Raw genomic sequence first — 22,689 nt, 5'->3', positions numbered from 1 at the left:
AAATTCCCGTCGTTATTCGAGCCAGGCATCGGCAACTTCATAGGCACCAAAGTGCCTGATGCATGACCCATTCATCATAAGGCCCAAGCGGTTCCATACATGATACAAGAGAAAGTCGAGATCAAGCTGGACAGACTTCAACGAGAGGGGATCATATCACCAGTTGAGTTCAATGGTTGGGCCAGTCCAATTGTTCCGGTGTTGAAGAGCAATGGGATGGTCAGAATCTGCGGGGACTACAAGGTAACGATTAACGGAGTCTCATTACAGCACCAGTACCCACTTCCCAAAGCGGATGACCTGTTTGCAATGCTAACAGGGGAGAAGTCGTTCACCAAGCTGGATATAACCTCTGCTTACATGACACAGGAGCTGGCTGAACCTTTGAAAAAATTGACCTGCATCACCACGCACAGAGAACTGTTCATATACCACAGATGCCTCTTTGGGATTCATTTGGCGGCTGCCATCTTCCAGAGGAACATGGAGAGTCTGCTGAAATCGGTTCCGCGCACCGTGGTGGTTCCAAGACGATATCTTGATCACTGGCCACAAAACCACCGAACACTTGCACAACCTGGAAGAGATTCTCAAGCGACTAGACAGAGTGGGACTCAGATTGAAAGGCTCCAAGTGTGTTTTCCTGGCGCCAGAGGTCGAATTTCTGGGGAGAAAGATTCCGGCGGACGGCATCAGACCCATGGACTCCAAGACGGAGGCCATCAAGAATGCACCCAGACCACAGAATGTGATGGAGCTGCGTTCGTTCCTGGGACTCCTCAACTATTTTGGTAACTTTCTACCGGAGTTGAGCACTTTGCTGGACCATTGCATTTATTGCTACGCAAGGGTGGTGACTGGCTTTGGGGTGAAGCTCAAGAGACAGCCTTTAACAAGGCCAGAAACCTGCAATGTTCTAACAAGTTACTTGTATTGTATGACCTGTGTAAATGTTTAGTACTAGCTTGTGATGCATCTTTGTACAGGGTGTGTTACAGCAAGCCAATGGGTCAGGCAAACTGCAACCGGTTGCATATGCGTCCAGAAGCTTATCTAAGGCTGAAAGAGCCGACAGTATGGTTGAAAAAGAAGCATTAGCATGCGTATACGGGGTTAAGAAAATGCACCAATACCTATTTGGGCTCTGGTTCGAGCTCGAAACCAACCACAAGCTGCTCATTTTGTTGTTCTCAGAAAGCAAAGGTATTAACACCAATGCTTCGTCCCGCATCCAAAGATGGGCACTAACGTTCTCTGTGTATGATTATGTAATCCGCCACAGACCAGGCACTGAGAACAGTGCAGATGCCCTCAGTCGGCTACCATTGCCCACCACCAGGGTGGAAATGGTGCAACCCGCTGACTTGCTTCTTGTAATGGATGCTTTTGAGAGCGAGGGGTCACTCGCCTTGGCTTGCCAGATCAGGACTTGGCTAGCCAGGACCTGGTGCTATCACTAGTAAAAAGCTGTGTCCTCAATGGGAGCTGGTCAGCGGTCCCAGGGGAAATGCAAGACAAAATTAAACCGTTCCACCGACGCAAGGACGAAATGTCCATCCATTCGGACTGCCTCCTATAGGGGAATTGTGTAATTTTGCCAAAAAAGGCAGGGAAACGTTTATACGCGACCTTCACAGTACCCACCCAGGCATAGTCATGATGAAGGCTATCACCAAGTCGCATGTTTGGTGGCCCAGCATTCACTCGGAGTTGAAGTCATGCGTACACCAATGTAACACTTGCTCACAGTTGAGCAATGCACCAAGGGAGGTCCCACTGAGTCTGTGGTCATGGCACTCCAAACCATGGTCAAGGGTCCACATAGATTTCGCTGGCCTCTTTCTAGGAAAGATGTTCCTAGTAGCGGTGGACACTTACTCTAAATGGATTGAATGTATAATAATTACATCATGTACATCCACTGCCATCATTGAAAGCCTCCGGCCATGTTCGCCACCCATGGTTTGCCTGACATCCTTGTTAATGGACCATGCTTCACCAGCTCAGAATTCAACGAGTTTATAACCCATAATGGCATCAAGCATGTCAGGTTTGTGCCTTTTAAGCCCGCATCCAATGGTCAAGTGGAACGGGCAGTCCAAACCATCAAGCAGAGCTTGAAACGCGTGACGGACGGTTCCCCGCAGACCCAGTTATCTCGGATTATGCTAAGCTACCACACGCGACCCCACTCACTTACCAGGGATCCCCCTGCAAAATTGCTAATGAAGAGAGCGCTCAAAACCAGGCTCTCTTTAGTCCGCCCGGATCTCAATGATCATGTAGAAACCCGGCGTCACCGGCATAACATGTACCACGATCGCGTGGCTGTATCACGTGACATTGAGGTCAATGACCCTGTGTATGTTCTTAATTATGGTCATGGTCCCAAATGGGTTGTTGGCACTGTGTTAGCCAAGGAGGGGAATAGAGTGTTTGTTGTCAAACTTTTGAACGGACAAACGTGCAGAAAGCACTTGGATCAGACCAAACTGTGGTTCACTGACAACCAAGAACAGTTTGAAGAGGACATTACCATCATTGATCCACCCACACACACCCAACCAGTAATCGACCTCGCGGTCAACCACCAGAATGAAACTCAATGCCTGACAGTCCGATCAGACCAGCCATACCGCAGTGCAGCAATGATCCGACCGACCGACCTATGCCAGGACTTCAAATCAAGCGATCAACCCAGGAACGCAGAGCCCCGGATCACTTCAACTTGTAAATAACTTGTACATAAGACTTTGGGGGGGGGAAATGATGTTATGTATGTAAACATTACCAATGTGTAAGACTTGCTACCGGGGGGGCGCACCTGTGGGAGACCCAAGGGTCACCTGCACACCCTGGACAAGCAGGTATAAAAGGCAGTCTACCATGCTGCCTCTTTACTCTGGAGTTACGATAAAGAGACCAAAGTCACAACAGTTTGAGCTTAAGATATACAGTCTTGTGGAGTTATTCTAAACATAACAGAAAGTGGTCCACGTTGTCCAGGGCCGCACTGTGGATCTTGATGACTGGGGGGGCAGTGCTGTGTGGCGGGGTCAGGTTGGTGGAGGACCTTTGTCATATGGATGTTTAGTGTAAGGTCTATGCTTTCATACGCCTCAGTGAAGATGTTGACTATGACCTAAAGTTCAGTCTCTGAATGTGCACAGACGCAAGCGTCATCCGCGTACTGCAGTTTGACGACAGAGGTTGGGACGGTCTTGGATCTGGCCTGGAGACAATGAAGGTTGAACAGGTTCCCACTGGTTCTGTAGTTTAGTTCCACTCCAGCGGGGAACTTGTTGAGTGTGAGGTGGAGCATTGTAGCGAGGAAGATCGAGAAGAGGGCTAGCGCGATGACGCAGCCCTGCTTGACCCCGGTCCGGAAGTGGATTGGGTCGGTGATGGATCCGTTGGTCAGGATCACGGCTTGCATGTCGTCGTGCAGCAGGTGGAGGATGGTGACAAACTTTTGGGGGCAGCCAAAACGGAGGAGGACGCTCCATAGTCCCTCGTGGTTGACAGTGTCAAAGGCCTTTGTAAGGTCAAAGGCGGCCATGTACAAGGGTTGGTGCTGTTCCCTGCATTTTTCTTGCAGCTGTCGCGCTGTAAAAATCATGTCCGTTGTATCCTGTAAAGGATGAAATCCATACTGTGACTCCGGGAGGAGCTCCTCAGCCACAGGGGGAAGATGGTTAAGGAGGATTTTAGCGACGACTTTCCCAGTGGCTGATAACAGGGGGATTCCTCTGTAGTTGCCGCAGTCGGACTTGTCCCCTTTTAATTACAATGGAGCTGAACACTGAGCAATCATCAGCAAACAGCCCCCTTTCTGATCTTATGATAGAGGGAAGATCATTGATGAAGCAGTTGAAAATCATTGAACCTAGGCTTTGAGGAACTCCTGCAGCGATGTCCTGAGGCTGAGGTGATTGGCCTCCAACACCCACAACCATCTTCCTTTGTGCTAGGTATGACTCCAGCCACTGGAGAGTTTTTCCCCCTGATCCCCAATGACTTCAGTTATCACTAGGAAGACCAGTTGTATTGATTGAAATAAGTAAATCCAGTTATAACTGTTTTTCTGTATGTTCACATGCTCTGAAATAAAATAGTTTAACAATTCATACCAAGCATCATCTCACCGATTGTTTAATAGGTCTGCATTTACACAAATTGAAGAAACATATATGTGAAAAACACAAAAAGAAATCAAGATGACAAGGAAATACTCATTATGTCCCTGGGTTACGCTATCGGACAAGTAGATATAAGGGATTGTGAGTCAACTCCCATAGAAGTAAATTGCTAAAACTGCTTGGACAGTGACTAGCCCCACTGAACCAGAGAAGGTATCGATGGCAGAACTACATTTGTAACACTAGCACCCAGAGGAACTCTTCACCCCAAATGTGATGACCAATAATATGATGTTTATAGCCAGTTAACAGCAATCCTCTACTACGAGATTTTTTTTTAAGTTCAAGTACACCATGCCCTCTCTATTACGATAGGTATTTCCAAAACATTAGATGCCCTTGTATTTTCAGCATGAGAATGTGTGTCAGACATTCTGCTTTGTTACACATTTGAAAAGATGAACATTTTGTGCTGAGTGTTGACTGACAGCCAACGTATCTGGAACACTCAGATCATAAGAGCTGCTGTAAAAAGGACAGCTAGGATCAGAGGTCAACGTAGGTCAAGTCTATTCTTTGACTATAAAAAGATTTTCTTCATGGCATTTACACACAAAGACAGGAATGTGAAGGCTTAAATAACAAGGTCAACAGATACTTCATAGTCTACAATAAATGAAAGCATCTAAATTAATCTTACTGAGAGTACAGAACAGAGCCAAAGTTTAATGACAAGTATTGAACAAGAGAGCAATTTAGGAAGGAATCTTAATATGTTTTAATTACAGATATGAGCCACCTGAAAATTGACTAGTGTTAATCTGAATATATAATGCAAAGAAACAAGCCGGCAAGATGAGCAGAGACAGACTATCACCACCACTGTACAGAGATAAATAAATTACTCTATCACCTAAACACCTGAATGCTTACCCTTAGCTTTCCAATCTGTGACCACCTTATAGGCAATGTGACCATCTCAAATAATTGACTTTTTAAAAAACTCAAATCAATCTTCACTGTATACAATTACATTAGATATTAATACTGCCATGTTTTAGATCACCATTAAAAGCAAAAACCCTAAAGCATGCACTTGAAACTGTAATACTTTAGTAACATTCAGATAACAACTTGAATCAAAATATACTGGTACTGTGGAGTATTCTCACCAATTATAATTATAGGATAGGAATTCGTAAATAAGATTACAGTTTCAAAAGCCAGTCTATACGATTTCTGGTCAGACTTACTAATTAAAGAATGTCTTTCTTCCTTAATTAGAATGACCAATTATGTGATATAACTAAGTTTTATGTGGAATTCAGTCAATGCATGGCAGTCATAATTTGCAATATTAATTGTAAAATTAGATCAAGTGTGACCTGGTACAACTTTGCACTAATCAATGTAGATGTAATAAGATGACTGACTGCACAATAGGTCAGCTTTTAGCAGTAACAGATACTTAATACAAACAGTCTTAATGAGGATGTATGCTATTTAATTGCTGTCTTAATTTTCCCTTGCTCCAGCTCACAAAGTGTGAGCCAAAGATGAGACAGAAGCTGGTATAAGCACACTGAATGGGGGAGTGAAAGAGAAGCAAGTTATCTCCCTCAATCTGAGCCATGAATATAAAGCTGCACTATATGGGAGTGTTTATTTAAGTCTAATATGCTCATAATATAACTTAAACAATCAACTTCTAATCCCTTTTAATTACTGAGAACTTGTTTTCAATTCGAGATGTAGGTTAACCATGTGAATGAGCAGGAAGTACAGATTCTAGTTTGGCAACAGCTTGCTGTCTGAGTTACTCCCACAGGGACATCAGCTCCACAGATAAGACAAATAGGATAAAGGTCAGATTACTGTTGAGAAAGATTGCTCTGTGCAGTATAGGAACCATAGACTAAACCTAATACTGGGCCGGTGTGCAAACCCCCCCTTAAGAATATGGACATATCTATCTTCCTTACTAACCCGCCAGGGAATGAATGCCCATGTTCATCACTAGATCACCAGGACTGTCAAAGAACATGAATACAATAGCAGGCAAACGCACATTTATACTGCAGGAGTCAGATGCACTCCATTACGACATCGGATACAAGATACAAAAAATGTCCTGACTAGAACCAAAAATTTATTTCACTAACAGTTCCTACCTGAAATCACAGACAAGTGCAACAGTACCGGTACAAAGGCCCATAGTTTTCTAATCCCTGAACAGCTGGATCATTTCTGGTACAATTTTGGCAACTGAAGCATTTAAAATGTAACAAAATAGTGAGTAAGGTCCTCTGTTGAAACTGAAGGAGGAAGAGACGGTCTCCCAATCTACTTGTTTACAGTCTGTACTATCGAGAATTGTGGTGTTTTGCTTATTAAAAGTGCTGAGACCATTAGTTTGACCCTTGTGCAATCAGCATGATTATGTCATTGTGCTGAATGTTATGTCTGGGGGAGGGAAGTACCGAGGAGATAAAAAAATAACATGTGGATGGGAGACTTTTTCCAACTGTAATTGCTTTAAAACTACATTAAATTTATGCTTTCTATGACGAAAAGTTGTTGGGTCATGGAGCTTAAACATGGTGGCCGTGAAATTCGGCCCATTACTGGCAGCTGATAAGGCCAGTTTAGGTGAAAAAATAGCAGCCACCTCGTTGCTGCAGAACGCCATTTTGGGCAGGTCGGCAATGCTGCCTTTGCCTGCACATATGGTAATTAGTCAGAATGTGATGTCAATCAGCGCGCAACGCTGAATTGACACACGACCTGCTATTTCTGATATTGGCGCTTCTTTTAACGCCCTTTTTAAAGCACACACAGCACAACATGGGTTCAGCTGTTCGACGGACTCCTACCAGTGCTTCTTAAAGGGACAAGTGTCAGCTGTGGCTCAGTGAGTAGCACACTTGCCTCTGAGTCAGAAAATTGTGGATTTAAATCCCACTCCTGGGACTTGAGCACAAAAATAAATCTCGGCTGATACTCCAGTGCAGTGCTGAGGGAGTGCTGCACTGTTGGAGCTGCCGTTTTTTGGATGAGACGTTAAACCGAGGCCTCGACTGCTCTCTCAAGTGGACGTAAAAGATCCCATAGCACTATTTTGAAGAAAAGCAGGGGAGTTACCCCCGGTGTCCTGGCCAATATTTATCTCTCAATCAATACAAAAAAAAATTATCTGGTCATTATCACATTGCTGTTTCTGGGAGCTTGCTTGGGCAGAAATTGGCTGCTGCTTTTCCTATATTACAACAGTGACTACACTCCAAAAGTACTTCATTGGCTGTAAAGCCCTTTGAGATGTCCGGTGGTTGTGAAAGGCGCAATATAAATCCAAGTCTTTCTTTCTTATTTTTTCACATGCAACTTTCAGCTAAGTTTAGATTTTTGCATTTGTACTTGTTTCTTTACATTTTATTTGAGTAGTGACTTGGTGTAAGACATTTAAAAAGTTGTTAAATTGTGAAGGGAGTGCAGGCAATGCTGCTGGATGATTGCAAGGCTTTGGATGTTAAAGGAAGGCCTCTGGGAATACCACTTGCTCCTGATCCTAGGGGCTTTAGTTGCAGTCCCCCTTGGGCTGCAACATCACATGGAGATGGAGCAGAGGCAGCAAAGCGGACAAGCTGCTCACAGAGTGAGGAGGAGGAGGAGTAAGAGAAGAATGCAGAAAGAAGGAGGCAACCCAGAAGGCCCCTTTCTGGCCAGGTTATGTGGGTTTGAATTATCCGCTAGTGAACACAACCCCAATTGTCCTTTCAACCTTAGTCCTACATCTTACCATCTGTTACTGACCATCACAGCGACCTCTTGACCACAATGCTGAAATAAAAGCCACCACAAGGCAAACTTTCTAATCTAACTTTATCCATATATGCATCCAATATTACATCAAAAAATCAACTAATCCCCCTTATGCATTTCCTTAGTGAGTAACTTGCATGTGCCTTTGTCTATCCTAGTGCCCTTATGCAGTGCTACCCCAGTGGCTGCAGCATGGCTGGTGGGAGGCTGCTGGCTTTCAGTGGGGGAGACTGCAGATGGCCTCGCAAGACGTCTTGGAGGAGCTGATGGCTGGGAGTGTGAAATCGAGTGACGGTGTTTCTTCTTCTTCACTCTCCTCTCCCTCTTCTTGGTCAACCACTGGTTGGGCAGGCTGGATTTCATGGGTGTCTGAAATGAGGAAGGCACAAGGGTAGGGTTGTGGTGAGGGGAGAGTAGGAAAGCAAGAGGTGCATGCTTACACCATGTGCAGCTTGTAAATCATGAAAGATTGTGGAATGAGGGGGAAGTGGGATCTGAGAAGGAAAATAACGTTTGAGGATACAGGCATCTTGTATTCTTTCAGCCCCGCCGCTGGCTAAGCACTCAGCCATGTCCCTGCAAAGAAAGGCCAGGGGTGAGGTGAAGTTAGGAATGTGAGGTGTACCTCGTGTTTGGTAGAGATTGTTGGAGGGTGAGTGATGGGGCTGGGGGCATCTTGCATCAAGCAGTGCATGAAGCTTGTGGTGCATTTGGTAGGCAACGGCTTTTGAAGATGCAGTCACTGACCTTGAAACTTCTTTAGACACTGGAGTCAGGTCCTGGAGGCGACACTGCTGGCAGTGAATGCCTCGCCGATCTGGTCCCACATCCTTCTTTCTGGAGGCCCTTCCAGTGTTCACCACCTGCACATAGCTTGAGTGCTGTGTCTGAGACCTTAGGTACCCTTTCTCTGGCCTGTTGAGCCATTTGGTTAGTGCTGAAGCACTTCTCACTTTTTATCAGCAGAAGGCAGCTTATCTTTAAGAGGCACAAGCTAGCTTTAAGTAATATCGAGAACTTGGGCCCCGTGCTAAATGCACAGTCTGTCAGCAGCACATTCAGCACTGGGCTGTGCGCTACAATCATTATAATTAGCGGCAGCACGAATTTGCCTGAGCTTTTTGAACGAATGTGGATATATCTTGTATCGTGGTGCCCGCGCCCGTTTTTCAGTGCTATAGAATTTCACCCCTTTAGTTCTAACCTACTCATTTTATTCTTGAAGTTAAGTAGTTTGAGCAATGCTAATGAACAACTTGTCAGATGTTTTCATTTGAACAGTTTAACATACTGTAAAAATTATTGCAAAATAAACTCATTAAATGTTAGCAGCTTGTGAGAAGCTTTCACGCAATCACTTTTAGGGAGCTGAGGAATTGAAATAATAATGCTTCTCTATTTAATATCACTTCTGAAAGGAAAGCATGGTTCCTATTAACTGCAATTACTATTATGATTGTTACTATTAACACCAAGATGTGCTATATAGAGGTCTGTGCTTCAAAGCAACTGAAGATTTCTTATCCTCCACCAGCGGAAGATCACTCTCAGTGCATTCAGACACATTAGCACTGAGAGTGATCTACTGCTGGTGGAGGGCACAAGACATCTTCAGATGCTTTGAAGCACAGACCACTGTATATGTCTATTCAAGTAAATACTAACAACCCTCTAGTGATAGGTGTAGAATGAAAGAATGTTTTGGCAATCATTACTAAATGCAACTAATTCAATGTGACACCATTCTTTCATCACAGCAGGCAACTACTCAGACAGAATGACTTAATGCAGATTAAATCAATAATGGTCCAATACACGATTACTGGAGATGTGCTGACCTCTTGAAGGTCTATTTGCTGGAATGGTATTATGGAAAAAATAAACTTTGTTGAAGTCAGTGATTAAGATAATTAAGCTGGTATTTCAAATTCTGCCTCCAATATAGCTTTAACCCCATAGTTGCCAGTATTGTGTTATTCCAAGAAGCCGTTCATAGATTCATAGAAACTTTAGTGTAATTTTCCTACATTACAACAGTGACTACACGTCAAAAGTACTTCTTTGGCTGTAAAGCGCTTTGGGATATTCTGAGGTCATGAAAGGTGCTATATCAATGCAAGCTCTTACTTTTTTTTGTAGATGATGGCCATTTATCTCAATATGCCTTGTGCTAATGCTGGCCCCACATTAGAGCTAATTAATGCCATTTATATGCTCCTCTCCAAGCTCTGACATTTTTCTTCAAGCAATTATTATTTCCGTCTTAAGCATTGTAATTTTTTGAACTCAATGGTCACTGCAATAATGTATTTCACAATCCTGTTTGAACTTTTTTCCAACTTTCCCCTATTTGTTTCCCTTAAAAAGTATTTTCAGTTGATTATTCTAACTAAATACAGTAGTACACAAATCTCACTCTTCTCCCACCTCAATCAGAGTTAGTGGAACTGTTCAGTGGTACTGTGTGGGTTTGATTTAATATAAGAGATGTAAGAACCGAAATTGCCCTCCGCCCCAGATGGGGCAAACCTTCCATTTTTTAAGTGTTCTGTCCGCCTCAATGCATGGGGCCGACACTCCATGGAAATTCAGCTTTGTTTTTTTTGGGAGCGGAGCAGATGTGGGACCGTCAGCAGAGCAGAAGTGCGGGTAGGTCAGAACGTCTGTCGCTCTGAGTCATCAGCGCCGCACTGATGACGTCAGAGCGACGCGGATGTGCCGCGTCACGCTGATGCGTCACAATGGCCCTCCCCTTCAGTTAAAGGGGCGAGCCGATACGAACTCTGCAGCCACTTTAGTAGCAAACACTGGGCCAGCAGGGAGGGTTTCAGCTGGGCCAGCAGCCTGGTACCCAAGAGGAGGTGCCAAGCTGCCCATGGTGGCCCCAGCCGAACCCGTGGCCACCATCGTCGGGCCGAACTAGTAGTCAGCCGACAATGAAAATAAAATGGCAGCTGCGACAGTGCACCCTCCCCTTTAAGGGTGAACGCATCGCCCAACCACAAGAAACTTCCGTCCTGGAAAATCAGTCGGGGGCACCAAGTGGCGGGCTACCTGCTACCGCCAGGCAATTGCCCACGCAGGGCGGAAGGGGGGGGTCACCACCGGTGGGTAAGAAGTCCGCGCGTGCCCGACGGGACAGGAAGACGGCCAGGGCGGTCCCGTACATCACTGCAAAAAAAAAACAAAGGAGGGAAATTTTCAAAATGACGGACCTTCCGCGCCAACCGAATGGTGAGTCCTTAACCGACCCGTGCCCACGGCTCTTACAGAAAGGGGCAATTTCAGCCCTGTAATATTGTTGCACCTCAACATTTACAATTGTGTCGATGATCGATATTTGCTTGTAATGAATGTTGCAAAAGATATTGCATAGAAACATTCCTAATGTTACAAGTTTTAAAAGGCAGCCTATATTTCTTGTTATCAATTCTGTAACATTTCCCCTTCCAAACCATACTGCATTCTGAGTAGTTGACAGAAAAGTCCTCCTTTTAAGATTGGAAATAAATGTGCTGTTTAGAAATGGTACAATAATAGTAGCTGTTTCTTTTCAAAAAGTGCAATTTTTTTTTACAACAAACAAGCGTGTCTGTATTACTGATAACAAATTGTTCCCTAAAATTATCCAAAATAAAAACAGAACATACTGAAAATACAAAGCAGGTCCATCAGTATCAGAAAAGGGAGCTGATGTGGAGTTAAGTTTGCACCTATGTGCCCCTTACATCAGGGTGATAACAGGTTTTGATGATTGATGATTGATGGCTTTCCTCATTGTATCCAATTTGCATCAATCGCATGCAGGTCAAATTTGCCATCATACCTCCATTTTTCATTCTAAATCATCTCCGCCCGCAAGAAAATTCTCACCATCATAGGCAGTCCCTCGAAATTGAGGAAGACTTGCTTCCACTCTCAAAGTGAGTTCTCAGGTGACTGTACAGTCCAATATGGGAATTACAGTTTCTGTCACAGGTGGGACAGATAGTCGTTGAAGGAAAGGGTGGGTGGGGAGCCTGGTTTGCCGCACACTCCTTCCGTTGCCTGTGCTTGTTTTCTGCATGCTCTCGACAACGAGACTCGAGGTGCTTAGCACCCTCCTGGATGCTCTTCCTCCACTTAGGGTGGTCTTTGGCCAGGGATTCCCAGGTGTCGATGGGGATGTTGCACTTTATCAAGGAAACTTTGAGGGTGTCCTTGAAACATTTCCTCTGCCCACCTGGGGATCGCTTGCCGTGTAGGAGTTTCAAGTAGAGCGCATGCCTTGGGAGTCTTGTGTCAGGCATGCGGACAATGTGGCCCGCCCAACGGATCTGGTCGAGTGTGGTCAGTGCTTCGATGCTGGGGATGTTGGCCTGATCAAGAACACAGACGTTGGTGCATCTATCCTTCCAGGGGATTTGCAGGATCTTGCGGAGACATCGTTGGTGGTATTTCTATAGCGATTTGAGGTGTCTACTGTATATGATCTACGTCTCTGAACCATACAGGAGGGCAGGTATCACTACAGCCCTGTAGACCATTAGCCTGGTGCCAGATTTGAGGGCCTGGTTTTCGAACACTCTCTTCTTCAGGCGACCGAAGGCTATGCTGGCGCACTGGAGGCAATGTTGGACCTCGTCGCCGATGTCTGCTCTTGCTGATAGTAGGCTCCCGAGGTATGGAAAGTGGTCCACGTTGTCCAAGGCCACGCCGTGGATTTTGCCATCTAAAAGCCAAATTGCCAAATCTCTCTTTACACATTGTAGAGATATCTGGCTCCCATGTATATTGTGGCTCTTACCTTATATAAAAAGTGCATCAAACACAAAGCACGGAAAACTAGTTGATTACCCGGGCCTGACTAAATACATCCAATGCTCCTGAAGGAAATTGGCGAAGAAAGAATGGAGGCCCTAGAAATTATAAGGGGTTTTTAACCTCCACTCAGCAGAAACCGAGCAGAAGGGGTGTTAAAATCGAGCATGTCTTTTTCCCACTTCAATACTGCCCCACTTCGATTTTAATGCCGGGTGGTTGAGGCATCCACAGCCTCCTGGCTGGAGCAACTGTTGTGGTCGCTCCGACTTTCAGGAAGCTTTTGACAAGGTTCCACATAAAAGATTATCGGAGAAGATTAAACGAATTAGGAAAGGATAGCAAATTGGATTTTAAAATGGTTAGAAGAGAGTGAAAAGCAGTTTATCAGAATGGATGGAAGTGGTTAGAAATGATTGGCCTAGAAATCCCAGCCTACCTGGGTCCATTCGGAGTGTTTAAGGACACGGGAAGGCATCGCAAATGCTGATTTTCAGCGCACAACAGATTGACCATATCCCCACAGACAGGACATCCACATGGGCAAGATTGCGATATTTACCCATATCTTGCCCAGCGGATGTCCTGAAAACTCTTGCGCCCAATAAAAGCAGACGCATAGCCTATTTTTACAGGCGCAAGAGTTTTAAAACATGCAGAAACATAGTAAAATAAAGTTTTAAAAACACATTTTAACGTTAAAAACCCTGCCCACTAAAGTAAGTTTATTTTAAACCATAATTAAAAAACATTTTAAAAATCGGAAAAATATATATTTTTTTATAAGACATTTTCAACTTTGATTTAAATCAATCTTAAATATGTGCTGTATTTTCTATTTTTTATTTGTGTTTGGGGGGTGTTTCTCAATCATAATAATGGGAACTCCTACTTATGGAGTTCCCATTATTATGAATGAGAAAATACAGTACCTGATTGGCTGCCCAGTGCCATGTGATTCCAGTTCCAACATATGAATGTCCCGATGTGCACCCACTCCGATGTGCAGGGAAAGGAGGCCTCAGGACTGGGATCGCTGGTGGACACAGCAGGATAAGGTAGGTGCGCATCTTTTTTACCTTTTTCTGTCGAGCGCCTGCGGGAAGGAGAGGACCGGGATTTCTAGGCCATTGTTGGAAACTAAAGATGCCTAAAAATTTATATGGGTTATGTGATTAAAACTGTGACATGAAAAATGCTGTGTTTAAATGGTTATGTTCAAATTGCAGAAAAAAAGTCTTCTCAGACTAGACAGAATCTTAGAAATGCTAATATCTTGGCTTCCAGTGGATGGTATGGCTTCTTTGTACTATATACAATCTCCTTGTTGCTAAGCGATTATCTGTTTTTAAGTTATGACTTGACCCTTGTTTATGTAATTTATGTATAATGTTAAAATAGGGGATTGAAGTTAGTTTAACAAAACACTTGCAGTTCTGTGGTAGAAGTTTGTGTAAACACAAGGCAATTTGCTACATCATAAAGGAGGTAACAACTGGTGGAAGTGAGAAAGCTCTGCTTTGGGTAAGGATTAGGCCTTGTACTGATTATACCCGAGAGAATAGGGACGAGAGAGATTAAACAAATTCCACAGGAAGGCATCTTTGGGAAAGTATTAATAACAAGACATGTGACCAAAATCATGAGACATCTTTAGGGAGGGGAATTGATTCAGAATCGAAACAAAGAACGCGATACGGCATTGGATAGTAAGTTTTTAGGGAAACCTCTATAGATCAAAAGGTCTTTTCAATATCCCGGCTCAGGCCCACCCCTAAAAACAAAATAAATGTAGCCTCCTAAAGGTTGTCCTCATAGACGGAAGAGAGAGAGAGAAGGAGGCTCTAGACGAAAGGAAGAGAATTGCTCACGTGTGTCAACATCTGTCCAATCGAATGGGTATCATCTACTTGTCATGGTTGTATGTTTTTGCTGTATATTGTGTTTAAACTCTGATTAAACACAATATACTCACCATATTGGTTTGCACTCCAACTGCATTATTTAAAGTGACCAGAGATAGCCATAAAGAGGTTATTTCTAACATGATCCATAAGGATCTGTCCTGGGATCAGTTCTGTTAACTGCATACATCAATGATTTGGACATAATGTTCAAGAGGGTTCTACCCAAACTTTCAGATGGTACTAAAATAATAAATAATTCTGAGGAGCAGAGACAGCTGTAAGATATTGATAAGATGGTGGAATGGACAACTGCTGGGCAATATTTAAATACTGCCAATCCATTTCCTGTCCAAACCAGGCATGAAGAGGCTACAGAGTGGCTGCTGGAGTCAAAGATCGGATGGCTGAGCCACCGGCTTCCAGGGAGGTGGCAGTGAGGCAATTTGGGGAGGAAGGATTCCAAGGCAGGAGAGGCTTTGGCATTCCTTGTGGAGCTCAGATGAGCTATCCTCCTGGCTCCACAAAGGAGCGTTTCAGATTAACCTGAAGGGACTCTTCTATCCTCAGATCTGCATCATTAAAATTACATCGGGGTCCTTTTGACATGATAGAATTCCGGTTTGGATAAATTTATGAGGGTCTTGCCTGCTTTAAGCAGGCAACTCATCCGCCTGCAAAACCCTACAGTTTAACAGCAGAAATTGTCAGGATCTGAGTGGGTAAGTAACCTGTTCAATTTTAACATCCCATCCACCTGGCTTCCGCCGGGCGGGTAAGGTTAGAATCGAGCTCGATGAATCTGCTTTTGACTTAGCAGTCTTAGCTTGCCAAAAGCCAAGTAGCTTCTGATAATCAACCGCCTTGAACTAAGTCTGACATCCTGCAAAACCTTGACAGACAGAGAGGCCTAAATATGGAGGAAGCAGAGCAACAGCAACAGTCATCATTGTATGAGGAAGACCGTGGGAAGGCAAGGAAGTAGCAGAAGAAGGAGGGCTACCTCAACACCTTGCAGCAAGAGATGCGAGGGGTGAGTTAATTGCTCAGTGATTCTGGTGACCAGCTCATTCCCCTGCCCATTAAATCTACACAAAGCCCCTCTGCATTATAGTTTTTTATATACTTTGTCTCTCCCTTAATCCTGTATTAAGGAACATTGAAATCATTCAACCAATTTATATATCAATGATATACTGACCATCAAGTTTCAGAAGCCGTTATAAAACCACTTTGCAGAATTTAGTGTCAAATGTGACAAAGATAATGAATTTAATTCCCAAAATATTAATTGCCTTCTATTCATTTCACACCCAAATGTCATCCCATGGTGCCTTTCTTAAAAGAAGGTTTACTAATGCTACTACTGCTATGCAGAGCTCCCCTAGTGGTCTCAGCAAAACTGGTGGAAGGCTGCTGTTGCTCATATTGGGACCCTTGAGATGCTTATGGCCAGTGACTTGTGGGTGCTCAAGACTGTGAGGGCCCGGCTGCTGCAGGGGTCATCTGCCCCGTTGGTTTTCTGGCACCATGGTTGGTATTGGTTGAGGGGATGGTGAGGGAGGAGATGTGCTGACCTCCTAAGAGAGGGCAACACATGTCACTCCCACTGCACTACTGCCATTCCCAAGGGGCTGAGGCTCATCACGTCCATTCATCTGCGGAAGGGCAGACTGCAGAAGATGAGTGATGCCTTGAAAGCTCCTCACCATTTCTCCATCTGTCTCTCCAAGGCTGAAAGTGGACTCCTCCGTACTTTCAGCTAGAGTGCTGAAAATCCTTCCAACACCTAGTGTGAGAGGGAAGCAGTTTTCTTGTTATGCCTCGGTTCTTGACGTCCTCATCTCTGTCTTGCTCAGCAGAGCTGGGAAAGGGCACCATCTTATGGCCAGCTGTCTCCTGAACAGTCCCTGCCACCATTACCTGCTGCTGCTGACTTGCACTGCCTGTTTCACCACGTGCAGACCCCTCTGACTCACTATCTAACCCACTCAGAGTGCCAATGTCTGTGCTAGTGCTTGGGAGGGGTAGAGCGTGTGACGGTACATCCTCAGGAGGATTGTCCTCTGCCCGATAGTCATCTTCAGGAAGCTCTTGCTGCTGAGAAGGACCTAGAGGAAAGAGATAAGGGACAAGAGTTAGGATGGCACTGAGAAGCTGGACATTCTCAGGGGAAAGTCTTCAGAAAACAGCTAAAAGTTGTGAAGCTTGCTGGCTATTTGCTGAGGTGAATGAAAGGTTACAAGTAATATTCAGATCCCCTACTCAGATAAGCCGCCAGCTTTGTATTCGCCTCGCTGTGCCTGGGCCACTAATCTCTAGGGCTTCCTGCTCCATTTGGATGAGGGTTATTATGTCCAGTGTTCCTCCCCTCATCTTGCTGCTCTCCTTTGCATTATGTACAGTCTTATCCTGCAAATAGAAAGGATGAGAGTTAGTGAGTGGCTGTTGAAGAGGTAAGTGGAGATGTGTATTGCTTGTGTTATATTATATTATATTATATTATATTATATTATATTATATTATATATATATAGTGCATCTGCTGAGAACTGGAGAAGAAGCAAGATGAAATGAGATGGGGAGGTGATGAATGTAAAGCCAAGTGTGTGGAATATGAAGGGAGGAAGGAGTCCTGGGAGGGTTTAGTGGTTGTGCAAGTGCTAGCATGTGAGCAGAGAATGCTGTTATGTTGTGAAGACAGCAAAGGAAGAGGTGAATATATTTGGAATGAAAAAGAGAGATGTTGCAGTTTGCCCTTCTGATTGAATGCTGAAGAATGCGATGGAGGGGTGAGAATTGTTGAGAGTAGTGAAAAAGGAGGTGAAAGGAGTGTTGACAGGTGTTGTTGAGAGAGATGGACAGATGAAGAGCTTTACTCACCCTTGTTGCCCTTGTGAGGTTATTGAACCTCTTCCTACACTGAAGCCTGGTCCTGGGGGTGATGCTGTTGGCAGTGATGCTGTCACCCACTTCTGGCCAAATCTCCTGGATAGTGGCCCTGAAGATGCACCTATGAATGCTTGGGAACAGTACCTCCCAGCTTTCCCTGACTTCCTCCACTAAGACTTCAAGGGAGGCAACGTGAAACCTGGGACTCATTAATTCTACCAAAATTGTGGAACAAAATATCAAAATAGGGAATTCAATCTCACTTTAAGAAGTGCATTCCCACTTTAATTCGGCCTCAGGGTGCCCACTTAAATTTGTGTGGGCAAAATGGGGAGGCTGCCTGTTTCTCAATGCAATCGGGTGGGCAGCCCATCAATCATATTAAAATGAGGATCAGGAGTTAAAATCACCTGTGCCTCATACTGGCGATATTCTGGGGGCTTCCTGCTTACCCCAACCCCGTCCATCCAATTTTTCACCCCAAGATAAAATCTGGGCTTAATTTTTAGTTTTAGACACAGTTTGTGTCTCACCTGAGATTTGCACTATTCGTAGTTCTTATATACAGCTATTGTTCCCAAAGTGTGCAATGTGCTTTTTTTCTGGGGTTTTTGGACTTTGTTTTTTCAAAATGTATTTCTGTCATGATACCAGACGTGAGGAATCAGAAATTAGTCCACCATTGCTTTGAATACCTCATAGATATTGATAAAGCACAACTGAGCAGGTTTATGGTAATTCAATTTTACGTACTGTAAACTCCTTACTCTACAGCATAAAACCACACGAGGCACATTCTATGAACAAGGTCACTCCGTAACCTTAACTCTTTATTCACAGGACTCCAAGTGATGACCCTGCGTGGGACCTCCCTTTTTTTACCTGTGTGATCAGGTAAGGAGTGTCTCCCACAAGTTCACCCCTTGTGGTCAAGGTGTGCGTCTAGGTTGAGTGTATAGAGTAATACAGTGGTGTTACATTGTGGTTACATACATGACATGTACATTTAAAGGGCAACCATGGGCAGTATTTTATATCTGCAGCAACATTTATTTTTACCTTTAAACTGTCTCAGTAATTCTTCATTTCATCCTGACATATTGGGGGAAATACTGGTTGAAAGTTTCACTTGCTGCTGCTGAGATCAATAAGTTTAGGAGTCACTTTGTATATATGATTACAGTAAGGGATGGCGTCTCCAGTCAATGGCAGCAGTTTTGCTATTGCTTTTAGATTGGATACTGCAATATATGACACCCAGTGTAAATCTCTCCTGTAAATATTTGTGTTGCCTGATCATTTTAATCACTCAGGTTTACATCCAGTGCTACTTATTCTGCTCATTGGCTACACACCTGTGGGGGGGAGGGGGGATATCGGGGGTGTCTGACACCACTTAAAGGCAGCCAGCACCTCTTAATGGGAGGCACATTCTGGCTGCCAACACCAGGAAAAGACGTAAGGAGAGAAATGACTGTAACAAGTGCTGAAGGAGCACCAAGGTTCGCGAATGCTGCCTTGGAGGCTCTGTTCAGGCAATGTACAGGAGGAGGGACCGCCTCTTCATCCCCTGATGGCAGGACACCTTACAGGCATCAATTCCAGCAATAATGGAAGGAGGTCGCAGAGTGTGTGAATGCCATGTGTTTAGCACCCAGGACATGGCTGCAATGCCAGAAGAAGTTCAATGACGTAACTGGCTTTGTCAAGGTAAGAATACTGCCCTTGTAGTCTCTGCTCATACCTCCACTAACTGCAGCTTCACTAATCACGAGACTCACAGAACTCACAAGAATACCCTTCTCTGCTTCCTTTCAATCTCTACAATCACTGCACCACACTTCACTACATTTCTTTCTCCTTACATTCGCACACTCACCATTATTACAACTCTCAGTTACCTACAACTCACATCTCACGCACTGAATACCAGCTCTTGTACCATTTCAGGCACATTCTCAAAACACCTCATACGACTCTCACTATCACTCTCCTTTCTTGCAGGATAAGGTCGCACAGAACTCTAGACAACAGCCCACCTGCACACCCCCTCACCTCCTCGAAGAAAGCGTACTGGCTATCATCCTCCAGCTCCTGCTCCTCCTCCTGCATTTGTTGCTGCACAAGTGGTGGTAAAGCTTCAACCCATACGATGGCAAAGTTGTGGAGCATGCTGCAAACAACCACAAATTTGAATATCCGCTCATGGGTGTACTGCCAAACTCCTACGGAGTGGGCCAGGCAGTGGAAGTGTTGCTTGAGAGTGGCAATTGTTTGTTTGATAATATTTTTGGTGGTGGCATAGCTCTCATTGTAGACCAGCTCTGCAGCTGTGCACAGGTCCCTGAGAGGAGTCATGAGCCATGTCTGAAGAGGATAGTCCTTATCGCCCAACAGCCAACCTGTAACTTGTTGGCCTATTTGGAATAAAGGCAGCACAGCGGACTGGGGCAGGATTAATAAATCATGACGACTGTCAGAATAATGGGCACAGACCTATGTGATGTGCTGCCTATGGTCACAAACCAGCTGCATATTGAGTAAGTGGAATCTCTTCCTATTGAGAAACCAGGATGGTTATTGGGAGCATGCAAGGCAATGTGGGTGCAGCCTATAGCACCTTGGACCCTGAGGAAGCCTGCCACGTGAACAAGGCCTAGTGCGCTCTCTCATCCTGCTTCGCTCTGTCCATAGGCAAGGAGATGTATGTGTTCCTTGTGCCATAGAGAGCCTTGCTGACCTCCCTGCTACAATGGTGTACTGCGAACTTGAATATGTTGCTGATGTCACCTGCTGCAGCTTGGAAAGAGCCCGTGGCATAAAAGTTAAGGGCCAAGGTGTCCTTAACACCCACAGGCAATGCGGCCGAGTTTCCAGGCTAGTGTTTCTCCATGAATCAGTAATCATTCATCTAAATCCCATTCTATCTCCAGATTCCTTTGATATAGTTTTATTTTAATTTTTACAACATTTCAAGTTATTTTGAGCCATGTCTGTAGCATTTGAAATTGGAGCAGGAGTAGTGAGCTAGAAGCCCTATTTGGTGGGATGTGATGCTGTGTTGCTCGGAGAACCAAAGCCAGACCAGCAGGTCCATCTGGGAACTGCAGGCGCAGAATGTGGCCATTGTATTTCTGAACTACCTCACGTTAAACCATCTCGATTATTGTCTAAATTATCAAGAATCCTGCTGAAAGTTTCAACCATAACTAGACATCATGATTGACACATTGTTCCACTACAGCTCCAGCAATCATAGTCATAATATACACGAGCAACAAACAAGAGTGAAATAAATACAACTGTAGGAAGCTGAAAATGGTATTGGACACAATAGATGTAAATAAAGAAAATCTATGTAAAAAACCAGGATAGGAAAAGTCTTATTTCTAGTGGATGGTGCAATCATTTTTTGCAAACATATATACAATTAGAAGTATTGTAAGATCACATCGGGAGAATCAGTTCTCTATTGGAAAATAGTATTATTGGAGGACATGTTTAATTTATAAAAGTAAAAAAATGAATGTTCATAATAAAGAAATAAATCAGATGTCCGTTTATTAAAGTATTTGCAAGTCTTTAAACAATTTTAAATGCATAATTATTTTTAGTACCTTAATCCTCTCTTTGTACGTTACAACACTGACTACACTTTAAAAAAAGTACTTCAATGGCTGTAAAGCACTTTGGGACATCCTAAGGTTGCGAAAGGTATTATATAAATGCAAGTTCTTTCTTTCTTTTGTTTTTCTTAGTGAATAATTGTAAGTATAGGAAACCTAGAATTAAAATTATGCAAGCATATATTGTGACTAGTATCCTGTGCTTGTACTTCCGGAGTCTATGTGCAGAGCTCTTAACCTAAAGCCTTCTTTTTTCCACCTTGACAATAAAAGGCGCAAAACTAATTAATTTGGTTACAACCAAAAAATCCTAAATGAATTATAGTTTTTATTAAGATATTGCTTTCCAAAAGCTGTGATGTATGGTTGATAGAAAGAGAGTCCGTCGTTATTAAACTGAAACCACTGGAGTTCACATTGTGCACCAATCCCTTGATAATGGCACCAACTTGTGTTACTTGTCAGTATTAACATTTGTTCGAAAACTGCAACTGTTCAGATTTCCACATTCACACTCTAGTCTGGAATAACCTCTCACTGTTGCACTTTACCACTAACCCACAAGAGGCTTTGCAAAATGAGCAACTACAAAGCTGTTCTCTGTCATACATCACACACAGTGTTTTGTGCAAGACCTGCAAAAAGATAAAATGCTGAGATCCACTCAAAATCCAAGCTCATCTGAAACTCTATGTATACTTCGATTAGGAAATTAAGTATAATTCATTCTTGTGATACTTTATACACAGCATTCTCATGATAACAGACAGCTTTTAAAAAGCATCCAGTTATCTCTGGAGACTTTTATAAATTAGCAAAGATTGGTCCACAGTGATTTTTTAAAAATACAAAGAAGTTCTTTAAACAGCACCTACCTGCCCATACCAGCTGTATTCCAACATCATTAAATTTAGTAAATCTTGAATAAGAAAAGTTATTGAACTTTTTCAGTCTAAATTGCAGAGAGATTCAAATTCACTGTTAAGCGACCACTTTGCCTTTCAAGCATATGCACTCAGGTCTACACCTACTACTTAGCCACAAGTACGGCCACAATCAGAGCTTTGTTGGAGTGTTGGAATCTTAGTGCTTAAACCTGTTGATAATGAACCTGAACCCATTATTTTGAGTCAATGAATTGAAAGAAATAGGGCAAAGAATGAAAGCCACAGGGCCAATTACCAACATTCTTTGATGTATTACTTGCTAGGACTCACCAAATCACTTTGTGTCTTTGTCCTGATCCCCTCTGTTATTCATTAATTATTCTGAAAGGGTTAGAGTTCGAACAGCTAATTGCATGGACACTCGTACTTGGTAGGGATTCTTCCAAGACTGACACTTTCCCCAACTGTGCCCAGCCACCTTGTGCTATGCCAATTAATCCAATTCTTGGTGTTTTTTGTACACCGGCCCAGGTTCTTTTTAATCTCTGTTCTAATATTTCTTCAGGGCTCCAGCGGCAATGTGGAGAGGAGGGATTTTGAGGAATTGCCTGGGTCTGGTTTAC

At 43.7% G+C, this 22,689-nt stretch overlaps 1 protein-coding gene across 1 annotated transcript in view; it reads right to left on the bottom strand.

The window, feature by feature from the left end:
• Positions 1-22,432, bottom strand: part of tfec (transcription factor EC) — a 131,869-nt gene extending 109,437 nt beyond the window's left edge. Inside the window, exon 1 of the mRNA XM_070900356.1 lies at positions 22,397-22,432. The gene's annotated coding sequence lies outside the window, so the exon portion shown is untranslated. The remainder of the gene's footprint in view (positions 1-22,396) is intronic.
• Between the last annotated feature and the right edge of the window lie 257 nt (positions 22,433-22,689).

This window comes from Pristiophorus japonicus, chromosome 15 (assembly GCF_044704955.1).
Source record: "Pristiophorus japonicus isolate sPriJap1 chromosome 15, sPriJap1.hap1, whole genome shotgun sequence".
Lineage (NCBI taxonomy): Eukaryota > Metazoa > Chordata > Chondrichthyes > Pristiophoridae > Pristiophorus > Pristiophorus japonicus.
This window is presented reverse-complemented; position numbering and strand designations above follow the sequence as displayed.